Raw genomic sequence first — 8,590 nt, forward strand, 5'->3', positions numbered from 1 at the left:
CTTCTTGGATCCTTACCTTTTTAAAAAAGTCTATTCTGACCTACAAGGTTGCTAGCTAGGTTTTATTTTGCTTTGCTTTGTTTTACTTCGGCACTCTAACTGACCAATTTTAAAACCATAACAACTTCATCGTAGCCTCCTACACAAAACCTGCAGCACTATACACAGAAGTCATGGTCAAGAAATACTGGCGTAAACATCTACCGATAACATTGTATCTATTTTTCAAAAGGTATACTGTCTTTCTGCTTACTATGAAGGCAAATAATACTTCTTTCAATAATAATTGTCCCATTTTCTCCTCAAGCAATATTCATGTTTATAAAGTTAGAAAACATACCCAAAAAATTCAAAATAAGTTTTCAAAACTACAAACCAGTTTTCATCTATTTCTTTCCTAAGTATTTATGAGTGCATTTTGACTTAAAATTCTTGATTTTTGAGATTCCTGGTACATATTCCACTTATGAGAATGACATTATTTGTGTTTGGAGACAATTATAAACAAATTCTGAGCAAGGTGAATAAAGACAAGATTGTTACAAAATATATAAATGTCGTAGTGCTAAATCTAGATGATAGGACAAGTGTAATAACTGGAATACCTTGATAATTAAAAAATCTGATTAAGTGAAATTTTATTGCAGGTGTACCTTCAACTTGGAAACAAAAAGCATACTTAAAATTACATTTATGTGTAACAGTTAATAAAAAGGGTACACTAATATACAGATCAATTTTACAACAAATATGGAATGAGCAACTACTACTTGCCAAGCACTACTGTGTTAGACATAAGGACTTAAACTAATACAGTCTGCTTCATAGTGGGTGCTTTTGTAGAAAACTATTTAGTAGCAGTCGTACAATCACAGTTAATAATTTTTCAAAACTATTAACCTCTGAAGGACTGGGAATTAGTTCAGTGGTTTCGCTGCCTGCCTTGCAAAGCACAAGTTCTTGAGTTCCATCCCCTGTACCAAAAAAAAAAAACAAAAAACCCCAAACAAACAAACAAACAAAAAAGTCAAAACAAAACAACAAAATATTAACCATTGAGATACTTAGTTATTGTAGAGCAGTAGTAAGCTTTTGTGTCCACTTGAGCATGAAATGCCAACTAAATTGGATAAGCATGTTTCTGGGTGCAAACAAAAGCCTGGCTTGTTTCTTGGGAGGAGCTCCAGTCTTCACTTTCACCCTGGACTTCTGCTCCTGGATTCCAGGACAGATTCTTCAGCCCCCTGATCTGGATTTCCACAGGACTCCTCGGGAGCGCCAGGCCTGTGGCCTTCGCCTGGACCTTCCGGCTCTCCAGGGCGCAGGCAGCGCCTTGGCGCTTTTCCACACTCCACTCTACAAGTACCCACTGTAAGCCTATCTTGGAAATTCTTCTATATTCGTATATTTTACATTACTTCTATTTCTCTATCAGCACTGACAGATATACCTAAAATACTCTAAGTAATCAAAATTTTGTCCGAATTTTAGTTAGACCATTAGCATCTTAAAGTAAAGAAAAAATACATATGTTCTTTTCTCTGTGACACTGAGATAACTCTCACTGATTGCACTTGCTTCTTTGACATTATAGGATTTCTCTGCTCTGTCTTTGGTGCTAGGGTTTGAGTCCAGGTCCTCGGTCTTGCTCGGCAAGTGTTTTGTCACTGTGCTACATTTTCAGCTTTCTCTGTTGTTGCTAAGCTACTTTTTTCTAAGTGGTGATGTAAACATGCTGGATTAACTTCCTCATGCCTCTTTGCTACATGTACTCTACTCAGTGTCACCAAAACTGCTCTTCAATATGTCACTGGTGACCTCTCTGTCATTAAAACCAAATTGCACCATTTCTGTTACCTGAATTCCCAACAGTCCTTCCAAACAACATGTTCTTCCTGATTATTTATTCATTTTTATTAAATCAGAAAACTACAAAACTACACTAACTGAAACACAGCACTTTAAAGTATCCCCATGGGCAAAATCCCTCAGCTTTAAAAATAGAAAACAAGCTGGGAGTTCCAAGCACAGGTCATTTAAGGAATGTATAGGTAATTAACATTAGAGAGGTAATGACAAACTGAGCTCTACCAAAAGTCGGTTTCAGAGCCCCAAGAATCACTAGAATGTAGTAAGTCAACGCTGCTGTGCTCTCTACCAGGGGGCTTCCACTGGGTGGGGGTGGAGCAGGGAAGCCTGGGGTCTGGGAGATCAGGACTCTGTGTGCTACTCTTGGGTTCTGTTGGAAAATGCTGTGTATGTGCTTGTTTTAGAAGAATCCAATGGCACTTTTGTATACAAAGATAGAAAAACAGGAGAGGTACTATGAATATATGAATTCTAATTTGAGAAAGACCAGGAGTTGATCTTCTTCAGAATATGAATTTCTGAACTTTTATACTTTGTGCTCTGGTGCTATTCACTGATGATTAATCTTTAAGAGATAAAAATGTCGAATTTTCCACAGCCTCAGACATTTCTCTGCTCAGCTGATGTAAGGAAATTACAAGGAATTACTATATTTATATCTATCTATCAATCGATCTATTTTCCTAATCAACCAAGAACTGTGAAAGCTCGTTGCTCAATTATTTATTCCTCTCTAGCTTTTGTCCCAGCTCTGTAGAAAAAGCAAGTCCTGCCTGGACCACTTTTTTCTTCCATAATAGCAAAATGCTAAGACCTGACCACTTTTTAACTGTCTTGTATCTGCAGATGATGGGTGTCCTCGGGAGGAGTGAGCATTTTAATTACCTGTTCACTCCGTATACAATAAACAAGTTTCCAGTGTCTCAATCTCATAAATAATTTTAATGTCTGATAAGTAGAAAAGTCTATTATTTCCCCTTTGATGTCACTAATATTCAAAATTCCTTATTTAACATATTGCCCATAGTAAAGTCACTTTTAACAAGATTTTAATAAGCCAGGGCAAAAGCTCACACCTGTAATCGCAGATATTAAGGAGGCTGAGGCAGGAGCATCACAATTTTGAAGCCACACTGCCTCAAAATAAATAAAAAAGGCTAGGGGATGCAAATGAAAGTCCACATTGACACAGTAATTGATATAAAACTTAATTATTTGTGTGATGATCTTTCAAATAAGCATAGGAAATATAAATCCAAAGTATGCTGTAATTAACCACAAGTCATTACTTGATAACCTACTGGATTTGTGATCCCATGAGGACAGGAAAGTTTGGCAAATTACACATGGCCAATCCACGATCTCACTAAATTAAAAATTAGTATTCACTTGTTTATTCTTCAATTATCATTTTGAGATTCATCTACTTTTTGAATGTGCTGGTTGAACACATTAATACAGGAGATTTAAGTAATAAGAAATAATGAAGAGTCAATTTGGAGAACTTCAAGTAATTGATTTTTATATATTCTACCAATATCTGATGCTAATTAAATCTCTAAAATAATAGTCTGCCTAATATAATAAATCCCATCACGTAAAATTAATATGCAAAGAGAGGTATATTTAAGCATTAAAATTCGCTTAAGCACATGAAAAACAGTCAAAGCTAGGCAATTATAATAAGGAAGCTCCGTTTAAATCAATCCTTTAAGCTGGTTTAAAACTCCATGTGGTATATTGATTTATATTTGATATGTGCCAACTTTTTATATTCAATGCTTTTTTCATCAGTTAGTGAAGCAAACCCAAGTAAACCCATCTAACTGAATTTCTTTGCATTCAAAATTTTATCCACAGCCTGATGTTACATTGGAGGTCTTGTGTTTCTAAAAGTACATTACAAATACCACGATAAACCTTAGAGGCAATCTGAGCATTATTGGATTGGAAAGCATTTGAGTGTCTGTTTCTCTCTGAATGTAGCAGCTGACGACTCTGTGATACCAAGTTCTGCCTCTCTGTGTATGCTAACAAGCCTGCAAATGGCATCCACATTTAAAGTCCCTTTGACAGCATTTATTGATCTGCAAACGGAATGGCTGCAAAGAGAATCTAAAGAGAATAGTGAACGAAAAAGCCAGCATTGATTGTGAAAACAAGTAAAAGATGTGGGTGAGTCACCTCCAGGCATTTATAGAGGAGAAAGCCAAAATTTCTCTTACAGCAATGGCAAGATAAAGTAGATTTGAAAGGTATCACAAGAGTCTCAGCAAGATTCGATAACACACTCCAATCATTACAAGGTCTATCAAGTATCTTTTTTCTTCTAAAAATATGCCACCAGAAAACTTCTGACAGAAAGGTTTACATGAACACAGTTTAATGACGTTATTTCAAAAACGTTTACAGAAAAATGTCCATTGTATGTTTGCATTCAAATTACAACATAAATAATAGCAATAAATTCATATACATACACAAAAGAAAATTAGTGAATGTAGAGCAGTCACTATGTATAAACATACATTGCTCTGTTTATGACACTTTGGATGCATAGTATATGCACAATATTCTTTCTTTACTGTAAGACTCTACCTTCCTTATAAGTGGGCTATTTACCTTGTGGATTTTCCAAAGAGAAAAATGTTTCTGCTGCTCCTTCTTTCCCTCCCTTCTCCTCCCAGCTCTTCTCTCTACTCTTCATTTTCCTCCTTTATCTCCACACATTCCTTTTTTTCCCCATTTCTCTCCTTTTATTTTTAATCCCTCCGTTCGCTTTCTCACTCCACAATATATAACTCATATTGTGCAGAAAAGTGCTTTACAAAATTGCTCCCAGAAAGTCACCCTGAGTCAAGAGGGCATAGAAATTATTTCCAAAAATTTTCCTGCTGATATCTGTGCTGTTGATTTGTCAACCATACTTGCGGCAGTAATACTACAGATTTTAGTTTTAGCAATGCTAATCTGGATAAAAGGAAATGAGAAGCTAATCTGGGGATTTTGACCATAAGGCTGAGAAAGAAAAAATTAAAGAGAGTGATTTTTCAGAGTTATGAATATGGGGTTTTTAACTTGCTTGAGAAAAGAAAGCGGAGTTAGTAGCAGAAATGAAGATATCAGTATCATCTGTGGATTTCCTAGAGAAAACAAGTTCCATTCCAGCATGCCATGTAATTAAACTCTCTAACCCATTACTAGAAACACGGTTGCCCACATATTCATATATATTTAGTTCATCTCATGCTGAAGAGTGTTATGAAATGGAAACGCTGGAGAACCAGAGCAGGCAGCAGAATGTTCACATTTTGGAAGTAGGCAATAAAGAGACACCATAGAAGTGATAGACGGGTGCTTTAGGAGAAGAAAGTTGATGGAATATGAATAATTAGAGAAGTCTGTCAGAAGTCACAAGTCAGAAACTACAGATAATATGGGAGTATAAAGATGTAAATAAAATTATTTTATTTGTTAGCTAAGAAATCCTTTTTCAACAATTACGGAATTTGCAAGATCAACAGCAAGATATAGGTAATATACAGGGAGGAGAAAATGAATATAGTGGGCATAATGTAAATTTTTTTAACAAAAAGTAACAAGGAGAAAGAGAGACAGTCTGGTTGAGACAATAACACGGCTGATTTATTTGGTTTTGTTTTGTCTAAAAGAGGCAAGCTTGGATGTGTTATGAGAGGCAGGTGAGGTCACCAGACAGGAAGAGACTGAGAATGGAGAAAATTGATGGAGAAGTCTCAGAGAAAAACAGACTAAATTGGATCAAAATCAGCCCTGAAAGTGTCGGGTTTGAATGAAGATGAGTCTTATTTCAGGAACAGAATGGAAGAAGGATGAAGGTAAAGTTTATGGAAGTTTCTAGCAGGTAGAGGGAGCAGCAAATATTATTCATGCTGTAAATTTCCCATTCCTTTCTCATTCTTAAATGACTTGCTTAAATTTCATTTGCCTATAAAGAGCTTGCATATGTTTCCAAGGGAAACAGAAAAGAAAAGAACTAGGAAAGGGAGGAGAGCCCTGTTTGCCTGCTTAACATCCTTTCTGCCCAGTTTTCCAGCACACATAGTTTGTGACTTGGTAAATGATCCTTCTCCCGTTCCCATGTGATCGCGCTATGACTGTTACTCTGATCTCCACATTTCTACACCAATAGAACTTGCCTTTCTAGCTTCTCAGGGCTACACAAGAAAAGTTAGAATGAAGTCACTGCCATAGTCCTATAATTTCTGTCACAGAGGTCACCGCACCATCTTGGCTTCCTCCTGTGGCGAGAATATTCAACTCTGGTTTTTCTAATTTACTTCTATTTTTAACATCAGTTGAATGAAATCAGTCTTACAAACAAAAGAATATTAACCAACACAGTTATAACTATCAGAAGCGACAGTTTGACTCACTGCTTGGCAGTTTCCTAAAAGAAACAATCTGAGATCTGCTTAATATAAATTCATGTTTGCACATTCTTTCTAAGAACATAAATTCAAACTTCCAGACACAACAAAATGCTCTTGCATTCTCTGTGGACACTTTGCAGCATATAAAATTAGATAGATAGATAGATAGATAGATAGATAGATCTCCCTCCTTTCTATTGCTGAAGTTTTATGAGGAGGGTCTCACGGCTGGTGGAGTGCAGTGTTGTTTCGTGAGTTCCATTTTGCAGGTTGTCGCTTGAGGTCTGAGACACACCAGGCTCCCGAGTTCTGCTGTGGTGTCTACACTAGGAGGGATTCAAAGTTGCTGCTGTTGGCTCTCCGTGCCCCAGGGAACTGCCCTGGATTTCCACCATGACATCCGAGGGGTCCAACCTCCACAAAGCAACATGTCTTGCTAAATAAAGCAGCACGAGAAGACAAAGCTGGGAATTATATCATCTCTCTCCTTCCTTCCTTCCTTCTTTTTGTTACCAGGGATTCAACCTGGTTGCTTGCACTTGTGAGGCAGGCAGCAGCACCACTGAGCTAAATCCTGGGCCCTGCCAAAGCTGGGAATTATGAGCAAGCCGTTCCCCTTCCACTCTGTCAATATGCTGTACGATATTTTCTCCTTGTAGTTAAATATGAAGCACAGGGTGATAAAGCCAAGCAAAGTATCTAGGCCAAGTGTACAGAATATGTTGGTAGAGCAGAAAAACTAAAGGCGTATCTGAAGAAAAGACAGAAAACCCCTCAGAAGCCAGGGAAAGTATGACAGTGATGGGGAAGGAGACTCTGACGACCCTGAACAAAAGAAATGACAGAATCAACTTCAAGGTGCCGTTGTCACTGAGCGACCAAATGCGAAATGGAGCGATGTTGCTGGTATTGAAGGAGCCAAAGAAGCACTTAAAGAAGCTGTGACTTTGCCCATTAAATTTCCCCATCTTTTTACAGGTAAGAGGACACCTTGGAGAGGAATGCTAGCATTTGGGCCACCTGGAACAGGAAAATCCTATTTAGCCAAAGCTGTATCAACAGAAGCAAACAACTCCGCATTTTTTTCAGTGTCTTCCTCTGACCTTGTTTCTAAGTGGCTAGGTAAAAGTGCAAAACCGGTTAAGAATTTATTCCAGTTTGCCAGGGAGAACAAGCCTTCTATTATCTTCATGGATGAAATTGACTCTGTGGTTCAACAAGTAAAAATAGAAGTGCAGCTGCTCATAGAATTAAGACACAGTTTCTTGTGCAAATGCAAGGGATTGGTGTGGACAATGGTGGACTTTTGGTTCTGGGAACTACAAACATACCCTGGGTTCTGGATTCTGCCATTAGGCTGAGATTCGAAAAACGAATCTACTTTTCTTTGCCTGAAGCCCATGCCAGAGCAGCAATGTTTAATTTGCACTTGGGAGCTACTCAGAAGAGTTTAACAGAAGCAGACTTCCTAGAACTCTAGAAGAAAACTGACTGTTTAGGGGCAGATGTAAGTATGATTGTTCGTGATGCGCTTATGCTGCCTGTTAGAAAAGTACAGTCAGTTACTTATTTCCAAAGTGTTCCTGGATCTTCTGAGCTGACCCCAACAATCTGTTGATACCCTGCTCTCCGGGGTACCCTGGTGCCATTGAAATGACATGGACGGATGTCCCTGAAGAAAAACTTTTGGAACCAGGTGTTTCCACACCAGATATGTTGCAGTCACTGTTTAACACAAAGCCCACAGTCAATGAACATGCCTTGTTTGAAATTAAAGAGGTTTACAGAAGATTTTGGCCAAGTGGGCTAAGCCAAAGACAGAAAGGCAGATGTTTGCTGTATGTAGTCCTGCTTTCACAGATATTTATATCTTTCTTCGGTGGCATTCTGATCATTTCCAGTAAAACGCTTTTACCACAGAGAAAAATACACCTCTCTCCAGCGTTGCCTTTGTCACCTACTAAATGCTTCCAATAACAAAAAATATAAGATAGCAGATTATAAGGAAAGTATCAATATGTGAATGGCATTCAAAAAATAGAAGTCACCCAGTAAAAAAAGTATTGAACATTGTTTGACCTACGAATACTTAAGAGTTTTTATGAGCGGTGGTCTTTGCAGAGTCTTTATCTTTTCTTTTTCAAAAAATGAAATAGGGCGTTATCTTTTGAAAATATTCTCATAAACATTCTTAACACTGTAAAAATTATTTTCTTTATTAAAAATTAAAAATGTTAGAATCTTTACTCTCAGGGATCCCAGAGCACTGCTGTGACTGGTTTAGAAAGTGAATTGTGTTATAGCCAGTG

At 37.6% G+C, this 8,590-nt stretch overlaps 1 pseudogene; it reads left to right on the forward strand.

Annotated features, from left to right (window-relative positions):
* The first annotated feature begins 5,686 nt into the window (after positions 1 to 5,686).
* Positions 5,687 to 8,091, forward strand: LOC104875696 (annotated as a pseudogene).
* The last annotated feature ends 499 nt before the right edge of the window (positions 8,092 to 8,590 follow it).

The sequence above is a fragment of the Fukomys damarensis genome, unplaced genomic scaffold (assembly GCF_012274545.1).
Source record: "Fukomys damarensis isolate Sample0158 unplaced genomic scaffold, DMR_v1.0_HiC HiC_scaffold_4, whole genome shotgun sequence".
NCBI classification, from domain to species: Eukaryota; Metazoa; Chordata; class Mammalia; order Rodentia; family Bathyergidae; genus Fukomys; species Fukomys damarensis.